This window comes from Agelaius phoeniceus, chromosome 23 (genome assembly GCF_051311805.1).
Source record: "Agelaius phoeniceus isolate bAgePho1 chromosome 23, bAgePho1.hap1, whole genome shotgun sequence".
Lineage (NCBI taxonomy): Eukaryota > Metazoa > Chordata > Aves > Passeriformes > Icteridae > Agelaius > Agelaius phoeniceus.
The window spans coordinates 7,196,027-7,213,447 of record NC_135287.1 but is presented as its reverse complement, the minus strand read 5'-3'; the positions used below and the strand labels follow the sequence as shown (position 1 = coordinate 7,213,447).

The following is a 17,421-nucleotide window of genomic DNA, read 5'->3' as shown; positions in this document are numbered from 1 at the left end:
TCCATATTTCACACAGTACCTTCTCTGTGCCCCTGCTGCCTGGGCTGTGGGATGCAGCTCCTGCTCTGCACACCCATTGCCCTTCATCCTCCCCAAAAGAGGAATATTTCCAACAGTGCCCAGCCAGAGCTGTTCCAAAGCCCAGCCCAGCAGAGCTGGACATTTGCTCTTGGTTATAAACATGTGGTGGAACAGAAACCTGCACAATTGAACAGCCCTGGGCTCTCCTTCCCAGGCAATTTCCTTTCACAGGCTGCTGGTGGAAATTACCCAGGGCAGCCATGGGAAATCAGAGCCTGGACTGATCACAGCCTTGTCTTTCATTCATATTTATACATTTGGCTTCATTTCCTGGCTGCTTTTCCATGCATGTGTTTGCTGCAAGGCCCGGGCACCCCAGGTTAGGCATTTTCCACACCACAATTCCCAGGCTGGGCACAGCCTTGCCTTGCACTGGGAATTTTTGCTCTGCTGCTCTTTGCACATGGGGATGAACATCCAGACACTCAAATAACACCCAACAACCACCAGCACAGAGGCCAGGGTGAGATCCATGGATTTCTCCAATATTCTTTAGAGCTGGTGTGAAACAGAAAATAAAACCAGTTTGTGTGAAGGTCTGTGACAAGGCCTGAGTGCCACAGGCTGAGCTGTGCCTCACTCACTGCTCTGGGAATATTGGAAATGGAACATTCTCAATGGCTGGAAACCTTCTCCACCTCAAGGGCTCTCCCCAGGTGGAACAACATCCTGCAAGCTTTGCTAAGAGATTTCAGAGATCCCTCATTTCATACAAATCTCAATTGTCAGAATATTTCTGAGCCATGGGAGCCAATAGTGGATTTAATTCAGATTTAATTCTGGTCTTGGTGCAGCCACAGATTCTGCCCCTTGGGAGGGGATGAAGGAGCACCTGGGAAGATTTTTTCCCCTAATCAAACCTTAGTCCTGATTCTCATTTGTGAGATATTTGGTATTTTGTGTGTAGATCTGATGCAGTCCTTTACACCTGTACATCACCCTCAAGCACTGCCCAGCAGAAAATCCACATTCTGCTCCTTTCCCACCTTTGTGATTTGGAGAGCCAGAGGAACAAAAGATATATTTATTGTTTTTCTTTCTCTGCAGGCTTGAATCCTAATCCTTATTCTCCCAAGCTCCACAGAGCCCACAATAAGGAGACATCACCTCTTTCCCTCAAAAAATGAGGAAGAGATTTATCACTGGGGAGGTTTCTGAGCCGTCTGGCAGCACAAGGAGAGATTTAGGAAGTTTTGTTTTGTTGTGACACAGAGAGCCCCAATCCTGGGCTGGGAGGATCCTGAGAGCGCAGCCCGAGGTGAAGCAGTGGACTGGGACTCGATCTGGGCAGTCCCAGAAAAGTCCTCTGAAAACCTCCCATGCCTTATTTTAATAACACACAAAAAAGTTATAATTTCTGTCATTTGAATTTCAAATCCAACAGAAAGATCTACCTGATGCTTCTATTTTAAAATGCAATTCTTTCTTCTCTTTTCTTTTCAACTCCTTTGCAGAACCAAACATCATGTTTCATCTCCAAGCACTGAGATTAAAAAAAGCCAAAACAATTAGTGGGGAGCTGATGAAGGTGACAGGGTCATAATTAGTGCTGTTCCTCTCCAGCATGTGTTTATCATGCTAACAGAACAAGTCACTCACAGCGCCAGAGTCATGAGCTGCAGGAGCACACATGCCTTGTGCAGCTCTCACACTGCTGGCACTGCTCTGCAGGGGGAAAAAAGCCCAAATTTAATGTTTCAAAGTCAGTTAGAGAGGTAAACAAACAGGCATGGTTTGGATGCTGCTGGTGGCTGAGTTAAGCTGGCTTTGCACAGCTCCCAGATTGCTCTGTTTGGTGTTTTGAGGGTGGTCCCTGCCGGGATGGGAGCAGCCCTGGTGATAATTCTGGGATGTTCCAAAAGGAAATGGGTTTGTAGCAGCAGAGACTCTGCAGCATCCTGCCCAGAGAATCCAGCAGGGCACTGGGTTTGGGTTTTGTGAGCACAGGGAGCAGGAGGCAAATCCCCCAGCAGCCCCACACCAAACTGGGGGAAATCTGTGTCATTAAATACTCCTAAAGAACCCTTTGTAAACCCCTCCTTTCCACCCTCCCCACTCAAACACTGCGTGCTCCTCGCAGGATTTTACAGGGAATTGAATAAATTAAAATTGGAGAAATTCAAATGGAATAAATTCTCCCTAAAACAATTTTGTCTTCCTGAATCCACAGCCGAAAATGAGCAGCAATCACCCGGGGAAGGCGTCCCTGTGAGAGTCCCTTGCTAATGAGTTCTTAAGTGATTAATTCCCTTCCCATCCTTCCCTAAACCTCTGCATTTTCCCCCTGGTGTTGGAAAGTCAGCTGGAGAAAAAGCAACAGTTGGTAAAACTCTTATTGAGGACGGGCAAACAAATGTCCAGGAGGAGCAGAGCCAGTGGGAAAAGGGAATTGTGGAAGCTGTGGAACGGGCTTCACATGGAATGTGACGTCTCCCTCTGAAATGAGATTAAAAATGGGGTGATTTTGGATGATTTTGAAGAGATAGTGACATCTCTGCTTCAAGATCCACCAGCCCTGCACTGAGAGGCCAAGGGAAAGCTCTCCCTGCCCTACCCATCCTGCACTTCAGTGCCACATCCCAGTGGCAAACCTGAGAGCCACTCCCAAACTGCATTTCCATGGCTGAATCCTCCCTTTTGCTGGGTGCTTCTGCACTTGTTTGGCAGAAATCTGCAGGAGAATGCCCTGGGCCACCAGAAATGGCTTTAAACCAGCCTGGCTCCTTCTGCCCACTGCAGGATGGCTCCACATCACGGAAATGATAATTAACACAGGGCCATGATAATTAACACAGGGCCATGACTGCCTTAATGAGTGGGTGGCTGTCACTTCTGGCCCCTGGTGAATGAAAAGTGCAGCTCTGGAGCCCTGATCTGAGAGGAAAATGATTAATTGAGCTCATTGGCACCTGCCTCCCAAGCACACTTTGCATTGGGGATTTCTTGCTGGGATACTTGGGCAAATTTTAGCGCAAGAAAAGTGGGAATAGGGTTCCCAAACCCACGGAGCAGGCATTTGCATTGCTCAGCCTTATGGGGACTTCTTCATGCCATAGGTGGGCAAATTTTAGTGCAATAAAAGTGGGAATAGGGTTCCCAAACCCACAGAGCAGGCATTTGCATTGTTCAGCCTTATGGGGATTTCTTGCTGCCATAGGTGGGCAAATTTTAGTGCAAGAAAAGTGGGAATTGGGCGTCTCATCTGCCACCAAATGATGGCAGAGCTGGGACAACCCCAGCCGCTCTCTGCCTGGTGTTTGCATGGGCCTGTTTGGGGCAGGAGCAGGGGATGCTCCCGGCTCTTGGTGCAGGAGCAGAGACTCAAGGCAGGACACGGTGCTGGGGCATTCCAGAGCTGATCCCAGCCAGGAACAGGCAGATCCTGCTGGATTTGCTGCCCACAGAGCCTCGTTTGCCAGAGCTCTTCTGTTCCAGCCACCTGCCACGCTGGGAAGGCTCTTTGGAAATCCCAGTGGGATGGGGATCAATACTGGGATCAATACTGGGATCAATGCTGGGATCAATGCTGGGACTGATGGGGCTGTCTGACAGCCAGGGGGGGCTCAGGACAAAGCAGGGATGGGGGTTTGGTTAATCAGGCAGCAGAAGAGATGACAGGCAGGGAAAACCCCTGGATGGACCCTGCAAAAGCATCTCCTGCTGCCCAAATTCCAGCCCAGCAGCCAGACAAGAGCCCTGCCAATTCCCACAGCTCTGCCAGCAGCTCCTAAAGACTGAGCTTTCCTGTGTGTTGGGTCAATAAACAGCAGCCTGTTATCATATTTATTTGCTGATTGAATCTAAATTACAAGTGAGCTGCGAGCTGCAGAATGGCTCTGTGGAATTAGCAGCTCAATCCTGCTCCTTTCTAATAGGGATTCTGATTGCAGCAGTGATACATCCTGCAGGCTCCACGGGTAAGCCCGAAATGAATTCAAAATAAAAGGGAAAAACGAGAGTGGAGATAATCTCCAAGTGTTGATTTGCCTTTTAAACCCGATTTGCCAACTCCTGAAGCAGCCCTTTGCTGGCAGTGGAGGAAGCAGTGAGCTGGAACGCTCCTGAGAAGACGTTTTGTCCCTATATAAGCTGGGTTTAAAGGTTTAACTGGGCAAAACTCCGGGAAAAGCCAGGCCTGGGGGCTGCCAGGGCCCTGAGTCAGCTGCTGTCCCCTGGGCAGAGCTGCTCATCAGGCATGCAGAGCTGACCTTTGCTGTTTTATTGCTGAGCTGCTCCTCCGGGAGGGCTCAGGCAGCAGGTGAGCTCTGGGCAAACACAGGTGAGGCTCCTCCTGAACTTTGCACAGCTTCCCACAGGAGAGCTGAGCCAGGGACGAGCATCCCGGCCCTGTAACCCCTTCAGGGGTGCCCTGGTGAGAAGAAAATGCTGTAAATCCAACCCCATTTCCCCCCTTTTGCCCGTGGTTATTGGGAGGAGGTTTCCTCTGGAAAAAGCTCCTTCAAACACAGATCCACCATAGGTGGCTTTTCTCTCCTCGAGGATGAAACAGGTAGGGGAAAAAAAGCACAATTTGTGGAATTTGCTTTGAATTTCCCACCCTCAGATCCTGAGCACAGACTCTTCCCCAGACTCTTCCTCAGCACAGCAAAGTGCCCCATGGATAAAAATCCATTCCAACCCCAAGGAGAGGAGCTAACAGGAGAGAAAGAAGTGCCAAGTTCACCTTCCTGCCTGTGACAATCCAAAGATGTAATTTCCATGACAGTTTTCCTCCCTAATTAGAAGCGTAATTAAAAATTACACTTGGGGGAAAAAAAAAAAAAGGGAAAAAAGGAAAAAAGAGCAGTTTGTGCTTTCCCACCCCACCCATTTAAGGGAACAAAATCCTTTTGAGGATTGGTCTAAAAGCAAGATTGACTCCTTTGGAAACAGAGCGAGCTGAACACTGGGGAATTCACCTCTCGCTGTGCCCACTGTGGTTTGGGAGGGAAAGCAGGGGAAGGACATTAGCTCTGTGTCAAACCCTGCCCTTGTTTGCCTTTTTCCTCCTTTTATTGCCCAGAATTCCCCCGGGCACAGGGTAATTTCCTCTCAGAGCACAGCCCTCATTAGACACACAAAAACTCAACGGTGAGGGCACAAAGTGCAGGGAATGAGGCGATTTCTGCTGCTCTTTGGCAATTTGGGAGCATCAGGACACTGAACCCGGTGGGGTTGGTGTCAGTGGTAAATGCAGGGAGGTTTTGGGCAGAAATGCGGGGAGGCCACCTGAAATGGAGCTGAAATCAAAAATCTGCACTGCAGGCAAATATCTGAAGTCGAGGAATGTGAATTTTCCAACCTAGCCTTCCTCCTCTCCACCCTGTGTAAGCCATAACGATGGAACACCCCTGATGAGACGCTTCAGAATTTTTATTGATTCCTGCCTCCTTTGTGATGGTTTTACCAACAAACACACGAACCAAGCATGGAAAACTCAGACTTCAGGCAGTGAAAGAGCCCATGAGCGCTCACCCTTCCACAGGAGCAGCCCCATTTCTGTGATGACAGGCAGAGCTGCAGAACACTCAGCTAATTACACGGTGAGGGTAATTATTGGTATAAAACCGACGTTAAAGGCAGATGAAAAGTGCTGGTGTCGTTTTTAAGGCTCAGAGTTACAGGGCTCAGAAATGTCAAGTCAAAATTTCGGTTTGAAACACAATTCCCAGCCTTTTTTTTTTTTGCGTGTGTGGTTTTTGATCTAATGGCAAGCTGGAAGCCTGCAGTCAGAGAAATCTCATTTCCAGAGGAAAGCTCTCAGGTTTTATGGATCCTGTTCCTCCTTCACAAGGGCACATCCGAACCACCCCTGGTCTGGGTGTTTGTTTGGAATTATTTGGGAGTTAAGGGAGGTTTTTGTTGAATTATTTGGTTTAAAGGGGAAACCATGCTGTTGTGTGCAGTTATCAGCTCTGCCTGGAGCAGCCTGGGCCAGTGTAAGGTGTTCCTGCTCGTGGTAAATTGGAATAAGATGATTTTTAAGGTCCTCCCCTACCAAAATCATCCTGGGATTCCCCATTGTTATGAAGTCCTGCCTGTCCCTGCTCCCGTTCAGGCACACAGGTGGGTCAGGGCTGCCTGTGCCTCCAGCAGGCTGCCAGAAAGAACTCTCCATATTAGTGTAAATTACACTTAATTAGTAAAAGACAGTAAACCTTTGCTATGGGCAAAGAGATACAAGATGGGATGCAACCACACTCACCAGGGCCATCTGCTGAGAGCCAGCCCTGCTCTAAAGACTCCATGCCTTGATTATGCAAATCAGGGCGATTATTCCATCCTCAAGACTGCGGCAAGATAATTAGCCAGCAATAAATCACCCCAACTCCAGCGGCTGCAAATGAATTTTCGGCTTTATGGCCATCATTGCAATTGGATGGTGGTGATGAAGTGAGCAGGAGAGAGGACATCAGGCCCCAGAGACCCCTCCTGCTGCTGGGGAGGGGAATTGGAATGGTTTGGCTTTGCTCAGCCTGCCAGGAGGCTGCAGAGGGTTCATTGGCAGGAAAAAAAAGAAATATATATATATATATATATATAAAAAATAGATAAAATATATTATATATAATATATAGATAATATAGATATATTACACATAATAATTATATATAATAAAATATATAAAATTATACTAAAATATGTAAAATATATAATAGGAAATATATTAAATAAATAAATAAATAAATAAATAAATATATATATATATATATATGAAATAATAGATAATTTTCTATATATTTTCGGCATCTCTATAAATACAATTTTCACCTGCCCACCACGCTGGGTTCTGCTGGGTCAGGCCCTATAAATATATATATAATATATATTAAAATATATATAATATATGTAAAATATATGAAATATGTTATATTTATATATATATATATGAAACAATAGATAATTTTCTATATATTTTCGGCTTCCCTATAAATACAATTTTCACCTGCCCTCTAGGCTGGTTTTGGTTTCTGCTGGTTCAGGCTCTCACAAGGTCTGAAGTGAGGAGTGAATAGCAGGGGTTCAGCAAATCCTGAGCCTGATTTCGTTCAAATTATCACCATTTGAGGGGAAATACTCAGCCTGTCGCCTAAACCTGGTTCGTGGTGACTCTCACCTGGCTGGAGCTCTCCAAGCTCCTGAGCATGAGAAAATAAACTCAGGTAAAATCTTCAAATCAAGCAAAGCACGGCTCCTGCAACGAGCTCTGCAGAGCAGAGGGAAAACCCCCAAGGCATGTTTTGCCATAAAAGTTAAGAACTGTCATTTTTTGGCTGCGTTTTCTTTGGAAAGAGCCGCATTCCAAGGGGGAAGGAGCCCAGCCTGGAATTCCCTCCATTCCTCACTCCCCGTGTCACTGGTGCTCCAACAAACCAGACAGCATTTCCTCCGAGGTTAATTAAATTTATGTTCATAGAGAATCAATTATATGGATTTAGGACAGACATTTTAGATGATAAAGGACGAGATCAATTACAAACACGTTTACAAAGGAGGGAAATGCCTGATGGTTTGGGAAATTTAGAGATATTGAAAGTATTTGACGTCTATATTAACTCAAAGCCCTAAATGGGCTGGGCTTGTTTACATTGCTGCAGTCTTATTACAGGGTGAATTTTACCAGCTGTCTTGCTGAGCAGTCATTTAGCCTTAAACTATAGTTAAAACTGTCATGGTTTTAAGCAAATTATCTTGCGTAAAGTAATTATTTCCCCAAGTGCAAAGAGGATCCAGGTAGCTCGTGAATCTCATTTCTGAAAAGGAGCTGGGGAAGCGCCCTGGGTGTGAGAGCCTGGATTGGGGAAGGGTTTGGTGCTCCAGGAAAGGCTGAGCCAGCTGGGTTTGGGTGCAGAGCAGGCAGGAAGGGAACAGCTCCTGCGAAAGCAGCTGCTCCCTAAAGCCTCGGCCAGTGAGAGCTGAGATGAGGGATGCAGGACTCAGGCAGCTCTTCAAAAGGCAGTTCATTACAAAATGCAGTTTGTTACAAAATGCAGTTCATTACAAAATGCAGTTCATTACAAAATGCAGTTCATTACAAAATGCAGTTTATTAAACCAAGAGGTTACAGCAGTCCAGGGTCGTGGGTGACAGAGCTGTCAGCTCCCTGCAGGCAGGCCTGGAGACCCTGAGTTTAGGTTACATTAAATATATATATATATATATATGCATTATATACTTTGCTGAGCATCTTAATACAGTAGAACCAATCTATACCTTCACTTTTACCTCTAGCCTATCATAACTACTGTAATTTCCATGTTCATGTTACTGTTCTCCAATCACTCAAAGTCAGTGCATTACAGTTTAAGCTAGAAGTTGGTTTTCAGTTTTCTTGCAGTAGAAAATTATTTTTTTTCTACTTGCAGCATTTGCTGCCTTGTTTGCCTGTGCTTTTTGCTTGGTAAAAACATCTTCTTGTTTGGGATGGGTTTATCCTTTGCTCTAAGCCATAAAACCCCTTCTAACTCACACACCCTTTGCCTCCTTGGTTACCCAGTGAGACTGGCTCAGCAATTCTTTCCTTCTATATCACAACTTTCTTCTATTTCTATTCCTTCTTCAGATTCTACATTCAAAAATCTTTCTGCCAAGCACACACATCTGTGAGATTTTCTTGTCAAACTTTCATCCTTCCCAACGTTGACCACTGATCCCAAAATTCCCAGGCAGAACTGGATTCCTCCCCAAAGTGTTCCTGCAGCAATAAATTCATCCTGGGATTAACACACACTTTGGGCTGGCTGTGGTTGGGAGAAAGCACCAAAGAGGTGTTTTGGGGGAAATAAATGACAGAAATAAAGGGCTGGGCAGGGTAAGGAGGAATATTCTTCATGTTTGATCTGGCAGCAGCATGCAGAGCTCTCATAGGACCCCAAAAATCCCTTTGCAGCTGAAATTCATGGTGTGAATCAGGCCAATTCCCTGAGAGAACCCCAAAATTGCCCTTTCCATCCCAAATCCACGGAGTGCAGCAGGAGCTTCCCCTCACAGAACCCCAAAAATGCCCTTTCCATCCCAACTCCACGGGTGCAGCAGGCAGATTCCCCTCACAGAACCCCAGAAATTCCCTTTCCATCCTGAATCCACGGGGTGCAGTGGGCAGATTCCCCTCACAGAACCCCAAAAATGCCCTTTCCATCCCAAATCCACAGAGTGCAGCAGGAGCTTCCCCTCACAGAACCCCAAAAATGCCCTTTCCATCCCAAATCCACGGGGTGCAGCAGGAGCTTCCCCAAATAGAACCCCCAAAATGCCCTTTCCATCCCCAATCCATGGAGTTCAGCAGGCAGATTCCCCTCACAGAACCCCAGAAATGCCCTTTCCATCCCGAATCCATGGAGTTCAGCAGGCAGATTTCCCTCACAGAACCCCAGAAATGCCCTTTCCATCCCGAATCCATGGAGTGCAGTGGCAAATTCCCCTCACAGAACCCCAAAATTGCCCTTTCCATCCCGAATCCCCGGGTGCAGCAGGAGCTGCCACGGGCTGTGCCGCAGGCCCCGACCAGGCCTGTGCTGGTTGCTCTGTGTGATCACTCCCGGCTCTGTCTGGCAGCCTCTCCCAGCCGCCTGTGGCCCGTGGGTGGCTGTCCCTGGGGTTTTCTCTCCTGCCTCACTGAGCAGCCGCCTTCCCCTGGCTCTGAGCCTCCCCAGCTCCCGAATTCCCCCCAGCTCCCACTCCCAGCAGCTGTTTGGAGTTTTCCCTCCCACTCTGGGGATGTGCGCGTGTGTGTGGCACCAGGAAGGCCCCATCTGTTCCCCTCCTCTCTGCTCTTTTCCCATCTCACAGTAAAAAAAGGGAGAATTCCAGCCTAGGATGGTCCCCTCCTGAGGGTGGGGCTGGAATTTGGGATTTCTGCTGCCCAAAAATTAAATCCCCATCAGCAATTAAATCCCCATCAGCGCAGCAGGGCAAAGCACCAGCCACTGGCCAGAGGGGCCACTACAGCAGCCCAGAATTATGTAAATTAGGGATTTTGAATGCTATTTAAATGCCTTTTTTTACCCCCAGCAAGCCAGGCAGGTTATTTAATGCAGATCCTTCTGAAATCCCAGCATGACAGAGGCACAACGAGGCAAAATTCCCAGAGGGTTCTGGATCCCAGAAAGGGCAGGAGTCAGCTCTGGGCTGGGTGTTTGGCTTCGAGATGTGACAAGAGTGGCTTTGATCATCCATCAAAGTGTTGTCACCTCCCCCTGGGCCCCGGGGAGGAAAAACTGCAGCTGGGGCATTGATCAGCACCAGAGATCTGTCAGCAGCAGCCTCAAAAACAAACAGAAAATGAAATGTACCTGCAGGAGGTGACATTGCCACCTCCCCCTGGGACCAGGCAGGGGAGCAGGACAGACTCTGCAGTGCTGTGGGGGCTCTGTCCTGCTGAAATTTCCCATTCCCTCCGAGCCTGAAGCACCCTGAAGTCAGTGGGGGGCTGTTGCATCACTGAGCAATCACAATTAACTCTAATTACACGTCTTCACTGGCTGCCGAGCTCTGTGAGAATAACGAGGAGGCAAGAAATGAAAAACACCTCAGCAAAGGCACAGGAGAGGCTCTTGCAGTGCAGGTGAATTTTGCCAAGCTGATTGCCAACACTCAGGGCTCCCGAGGGCCTTTGTTAGCAGAGAGAAGGCACCAGACAAAGAGATGGAGAGAGAGGAAGACTCATCTCCTTTTACCCTTTAAAGTTAGGACCCAAAACTTGGGACACTCAGATATTTTGGGGCCATCAGAGCCTGACATTTCTGTGCTTCCCTGGTGAGACACAGCTCTGACAGCACCTGAGCCACCCCACGGGTGCTGGAACAGCGAGGAGCTGAATTTTCTTGGGTTGAATCAGAATTAATAACCTGGGCTCAGCCAGGTGCTTTGAAATCCTCCTCCTCTTCTGCTTATCTGTCCTGCAAAATATTGCATTTGGGGAGAAACAAAGGCCCTGCCACGGAATCCCTTTCAGCAGCACGTCCTTTATCCCTGTGCACAAGGAGGAAATGAAGGGAGGATTTCAGGTTCCAAAAAGCTGCTCCGAGAGGGGGGTGTGTGCTGTGCCAGCCTGGTGTGCCCACCCTGACCCTTCAGCACGGAAAAATCATCACTGACTCTGCTCTGAGCCTGGCTTTGCTCTCCAGAGAGCTCAGCCCATGGCTTGTGAGCACCACCACAGCAAATGTTGTTTTATTTGAATATGCACTGATGGCATTTCCCCAGTCAGATCCTGTGGGGATTGCACAGGCCCATTTAGAGGATTGATTGAAAAATATCAAATATGTGTCAGCTTCACACCCATAACTTTAGGCTAAGATGGAGAAAAGTCAAAGTGTGCCCAGCGCTCCCCAGAAAATCAGTGGCATGGGTAGGTCAGATCCCTTTTCCAGCCCTTCCTCTCAGATTAGAACTTTCTGGTGATTGCTTGTGGGAAAAAAGATAAATATTTTGAGCCCACTATTGACATTATTGATTGATGGGAGTAACAGCATCTCCTGGCCCATCCTGAGGAATGTGCAAGGAGTGGAGAATTCATTTCCTTCCCACAGATATCAATACCCAGCCTGGCTCCTGCAGAGATCTCACAGCCAGCACTATTGATTTCCTGCACTTGAAATGAACTGGGTCAGGCAATGCCAGGGCTGGGTGGACAGACTGGGCTGGGGCTCAAACAGACTGGGAATGTACTGGGAATGTACTGGGAATGCACTGGGAATGCACTGGGAATGTACTGGGAATGCACTGGGAGTGCACTGGGAGTGCACTGGGAATGTACTGGGAATGCACTGGGAATGTACTGGGAATGCACTGGGAATGCATGGGGAACAGACTGGGAATGCACTGGGAATGTACTGGGAATGTACTGGGAATATACTGGGAGTGCACTGGGAATGCACTGGGAATGCACTGGGAGTGCACTGGGAATGCACTGGGAATGCACTGGGAGTGCACTGGGAATATACTGGGAATATACTGGGAATGCACTGGGAATGCACTGGGAGTGCAGCAGGCCTGGGGCACCAAAACCTCCTTGGGGGTGCAGGGATGGGGTGAAACTCGATGTCCTCCAGAGCTGCCACGGGGGCTCCAGCAGGGCAGGACCCTCCAGGCACCTCCTTCTGCAACCCAGGCACCCCAAAATGGCAATTTCCTCACCTGGGGGACTCATTCCAGAATGGCAATTTCCTCACCTGGAGGGACTCATTCCAGAATGGCAATTTCCTCACCTGGAGGGACTCATTCCAGAATGGCAATTTCCTCACCTGGAGGGACTCACTTCATGGACTTTGCAGCACTCAAGGCACAAAGGTTGCCCTGAGCCCATCAGCCCCGTTCTGTTCCCCCTGCTGATGAGTCAGAGCCTTCATTAACAGCACAGCTCATTTGGTGGGACAGTTCCTGATGGGCTCAGACACATCTGTGCCCAGAGCCTGCATTCCCAGGGCTGCATTTAACACCTGCAATGAGCAGCCAGCCTGTGCCAGGCCCTGGGTGCTTCCCCTGGCATCGCTGAGGAGCTGGGCATGGGCAGAGAACCACAGCACAGGGAGAACCATCCCCCAGCAGCCAATTCTGCCCAAAATTCCCTGAGCCTGTTCTGCTGAGCAAAGCAAAGGCTCCAAGTGTGCACAGGGGGCTGGGAGTGCTGCTTGTTTTGGCAGAAGAGATGAGAAAACCGCAGAGCATTCGAGTTCAGAAGGCTCATTATGACTAATCTGCCTTCCTGAGCTGCAGGTCTTTTATTCCAGAGTCAGATATAGGCCTGCCCTGGGAGGGAACATCTGCAAGGGATGCTAATTTAGAGATTTGTGGGAAAGGTGGCACAAGCTGCAGCCAGATGAGTCTGCAGCAGGGCTGGGAGGGAGCACAGAGGGGGAGAGGAGCCCTGCCAGCTCCCAGAGGGGTCTGCACCAGAATCAGCTCCAGAATCAGCTCCAGAATCCAGCACCAGCATCCAGCACCAGCATCCAGCACCAGAATCCAGCACCAGAATCAGCACCAGAATCAGCACCAGAATCCAGCACCAGCATCCAGCTCCAGAATCCAGCACCAGAATCAGCACCAGAATCCAGCACCAGAATCAGCACCAGAATCAGCACCAGAATCAGCACCAGAATCCAGCACCAGAATCAGCACCAGAATCAGCACCAGAATCAGCACCAGAATCCAGAACCAGAATCAGCTCCAGAATCCAGCACCAGCATCCAGCTCCAGAATCCAGCACCAGAATCAGCACCAGAATCTAGCACCAGAATCAGCACCACCATCCAGCACCAGAATCCAGCACCAACGTCCAGCACCAGCATCCAGCACCAGCATCCACCTCCAGCCTGGCTCTGGGGCTGCTGGAGGGGCAGGCTGGGCTCTCACTGGGGAACTGGAACCTGCATTTCCACCCCTGAGTGGGATTTAGCATTCCAGGTGTTTAATTTGGGCTGTGGGTGCCACAGAGAAAGGTGGAGCAGCCTGGGCTGGCTGTGGCATTTTCCTCACTCTCCTCCTCAGCTGGACAGCACTGACCCTTGATTTTGGGAGCATGGAGAGCTGGTGCTTTGGAACAGCTCCCATGAGTTAACAAGCATCCTGCAGTGAAACAGGGGGAGTTCTGCTCCATTCTGGGCCAGTTTTTGTAGGTTTTGTGGGTTTTTCACTTTCTGTGATACCTGAGCAACATTCAGGAGTGTGTGTGATGCTCTTGTACCAGTGAATCAGTGTTAAAGGGCTGGGTGGGTCTGGTTTCAGCAGGAGGAGGAGCTGAGTTCAAACTGAAGTGGTCTGCTCTGTAAATCTTCCCCATTTTTGTATTTGTTGAATGTTGGTGCCAGAAAGAGACAGGCCTGACACAGAAAGCAGCAAAGTTGGGATAAACTTGCAGGGAAATTCATTCTACAGTTCAGGACTGGCCCCTAAAAACCTCTGCCTTATCCCAGAGGTTTCAGAAACGTTTCCTCTTCAGCGTTTGTGGCCAACTGCTCCTCTCATTAGAGAAATCAAATCGTCACTCAGGACCTCAGTGCTCCCTTCAAAGCTTTCCACAGCAGCAGCCTGTGACAGAGCAGCAAAGGAATGAATTATCTCATGGTCAGGGGCTGATATCCCACTGGCATTTCCCCTTTTCTGGGCCTGGTGCAGTGCAGGAGGCACCTGATCCCCTCCCAGCTCTGAGTCTGCTCTTACAGGAGCACAAAATGAACACACGGCCAGGAAAATACAGAACATTCAGGATATTCACCAGCATTTGCCCCAGGATCAGCACTCCACAAACCAGAAAAGCCCTGAAAAGAAAAGATTTTGCTCCTTATGAGAAGGATGGACTCATGGGTTTGAAGTTTCATTTTGTTTTGGCTTTGGTTTTCTTGTTATTGAGCTTTATTTTCCACCGTGATTCATCTGACTCTAGGGCATTTATTGAAATCCTTGATACAGAATGCAAGGGAAATGAATCTCACTTTAAACTTCCTAAGGACATCTCCATCACCTGATTAAAGTCTCCTGCAGTTTTTTCCAGCCCTTCCCATTGCAGACTCAGAGTCAAGGTGCATTTCTGGCGGAGGCAGGTGTGATTTGTGGCACATCTCCCATCAGACCAGCCATTATTTTAATCCATCGTTTTCCAGGGGAAAGAATAAATTCTTCTTTTCTTTAGTAGGACTGAAAAAAACCCCACACAGAGATGAGCTGTACAAGCAGTTAAATGCTGTAAATCAACAGGCTGAGGCAGATGGCAAAGAGTCAGTGAGACTCAGAGCTCGTCCATTAAACACCTCGCCCAATTCTCAGTTATTAAATTGCTCTTTTCTGACTCAGATTGGAGTTGATTTCCTTATGGATGGCTGGATGGAAAATATTCTTGTGATCCAGCTGGAAGCCCAAGGAGTCAAGGAGAGGACAGAATAAACATCTCAAAGAAGTCTTGTCCATCCATTAAATAAATATCTTTATTTTGAGGCAAGCAAAGCATGTGAGAGCTTTTGCTGCCCTGCTCTCCAGAAGAAATAATTGTTCTATGCTGAGCTCATCTGGCTGCCTTGGCATTGCAATACTCACATAAATCCGATAAAAAGGAAATTATTGCAGCCACACTTGGAAAGTTCAGGAGAATTCAGTCTGACTTTAGCACTGAAGATGACTCAGAAAGTCAAGAGTGTGCACATAGCAACTCAGGAATGCAACATCCCAGGAGATTTAGGGTTCCACCACCCAGAGAGGTCAAAGCAGCATTTGAAATCCACTCGTTTGGAGAAAACCCCCCAGAAACTGAATTTCTTTAAAGCCTCACCACAGAGATGGGTTTCACTCTGTTCTCTCCTTGTCTGGGACTGTTTGGTAATATGAAAAATACATCCAGAAAAGGTTTTGAGCCATTACTGGAGAAATAAAGAGGAGCTTTCTCAGGAAACACTCCTCAGATGAGGGACAGCCGATGCTCTGGAAGTGAGCTGGTGTTAGGGATATTGAACTATGAGAAGATATGAAAATATTGCAGCTGCGGCCACACTTTCAGGAAATGGTTTCTCTTGGTGTTTGAGTCGCAGAGAGATCTCTTTGCCAGCACGGGGAGTGTTCAAACGAGGAGCACAGCTGAGAATTCCAGCGGGGGTTTTTAGGAAGGACGCGGTGCCCTGTTCCCTTCCACCGGGGCTTTACGAGCTGTGAACAGCGGCACTAACAGCTCCAGCCGGCTTTTGACACAGAAACCCCTGCTCTCCGTGCTGGGGGGACACTCTGAGCTTTCCTGCAGTGCTGGGGGGGCCACTCCGAGCTTTCCTGCTGTGCTGGGGGGGCCACTCCGAGCTTTCCTGCTGCTCTGGGGGGCCACTCCGAGCTTTCCTTGCCGTGCCACGGCTGTGCACACGCGGGCACAGCGCTAACCTTGGCACTCAGAGGGTGCTCCAGGCCGAGCATCCCTGAGCGAACATCGAACATCCCTGACCGAACATTCCTGGCAGAGCATCCCTGTCCGAACGTTCCTGACCGAGCATTCCTGAGCGAGCAGAGAATCCCTGGCAGAGCATCCCGGGCCGAGAATCCCTGACCTAACATCCCGGATCGAGCATCTCGGGCAGAGAATCCCTGGCAGAGCATCCCTGACCGAACATTCCTAACCGAGCATTCCTGAGTGAGCATCCCTGACCGAACATCCCTGGGCAGAGCATCCCCGGCCGAGCATCCCTGGCAGAGAATCCCTGGCAGAGAATCTCTGACCGAGCATCCCTGGCAGAGAATCCCTGACCGAGCATCCCTGGCCGAGCATCCCCGGCAGAGAATCCCTGACCGAGCATCCCTGGCAGAGAATCTCTGACCGAGCATCCCTGGCAGAGAATCTCTGACCGAGCATCCCTGGCAGAGCATCCCCGGCCGAGCCATCCCGGCGCTCAGCCGGGAGCTCAGCGCGGGGCAGGGCAGCCCTCGGGGAAGGGCCGCTCCCCTCGAGGGGTTCCTGGGGGTGGGTCCCCATCTCGCTCCTCTCTCCGGGGCCGCGCTGGGGGCGGCCGAGCCCCTCCAGCCCCCCCCGGCCCCGGCCCCGCGCTCCGCCCGGCGCTGTCCCGGAGCCGGGGCCGCATCCCCGGGGCTGGAGCCGCCCATCCCCGCCGGGGTGAGTCCGTGGGATTCGGGGGAGGAAACTTCGCCCCCTCCCCTCCCCTTCCCTCCCCTCCCCGCAGCAGCGGCAGCGGCAGCGGCGGGCGAGGCAGAGGGGGAAGCGCTGCGGGAATTCGCATCCCGCGGCCGGAGAAGGGAGCCCGAGTGGAAACAGGTTGTTGGGATCTGTCCGTGGGAGGAAGGGGCGGCTCTGCTCAGCCGCTAGCCAAGCCTGGGCTCCGGGAGATGGAGCCGGAGCTGCTGCCTCGCCAGCCGGCCGTGTGCTGAAGGGGATGGACAGCGAATTGCTGCGGGGGAGCCTGGCCCCGGGGAGCTGAGGCGCTTCCCAGGGGGCTGAGGAGCTTCCCAGGGGGCTGAGGAGCTTCCCAGAGAGCTGAGACGCTTCCCGAGCTCCCGAAGTTCCAGCAGTGCCCAGCCCGGGTTACCCACGGCGAGTTCCACCCGCCCCGCTCCCGGCTGGCAGGGGTCAGGCAGGTGATTGCCTTTCTTTTTGCTCCTCTGCTTTTTGTGTGAATGCTGAACAGCGAGAAATCTGCCTGAAAGCCTGGGAGAGCTTGGGAAAAGCCACGGTGGAGAGTTGTGGTGTTTTGGATTTATTTGGCACAAAGTACTCACACCTCTGCTCGAGGGATTCGTATGGCTTGAAGGTAAGAGATTGGTGTTGTGCTTTTCTTCCAGAAACGGAGATGTCGTGAATATCCTGGTGAGGGAACACAGACGGCAGTGGCTGCTGCGATCACCACTGCCTAGAGATGT

The 17,421-nt window shown here is 49.8% G+C and overlaps 1 protein-coding gene across 6 annotated transcripts in view; it reads left to right on the top strand.

Moving 5' to 3' along the window:
- The first annotated feature begins 15,980 nt into the window (after positions 1-15,980).
- DRD2 (dopamine receptor D2) overlaps positions 15,981-17,421 on the top strand; it is a 31,273-nt gene continuing 29,832 nt past the window's right edge. The window contains exons 1-2 of one of the 6 annotated variants that reach the window (XM_077189971.1): positions 15,981-16,183; positions 17,190-17,312. The gene's annotated coding sequence lies outside the window, so the exon portion shown is untranslated. The other 5 variants (XM_077189970.1, XM_054647489.2, XM_054647490.2 and 2 more) reach the window with 5 other exon arrangements.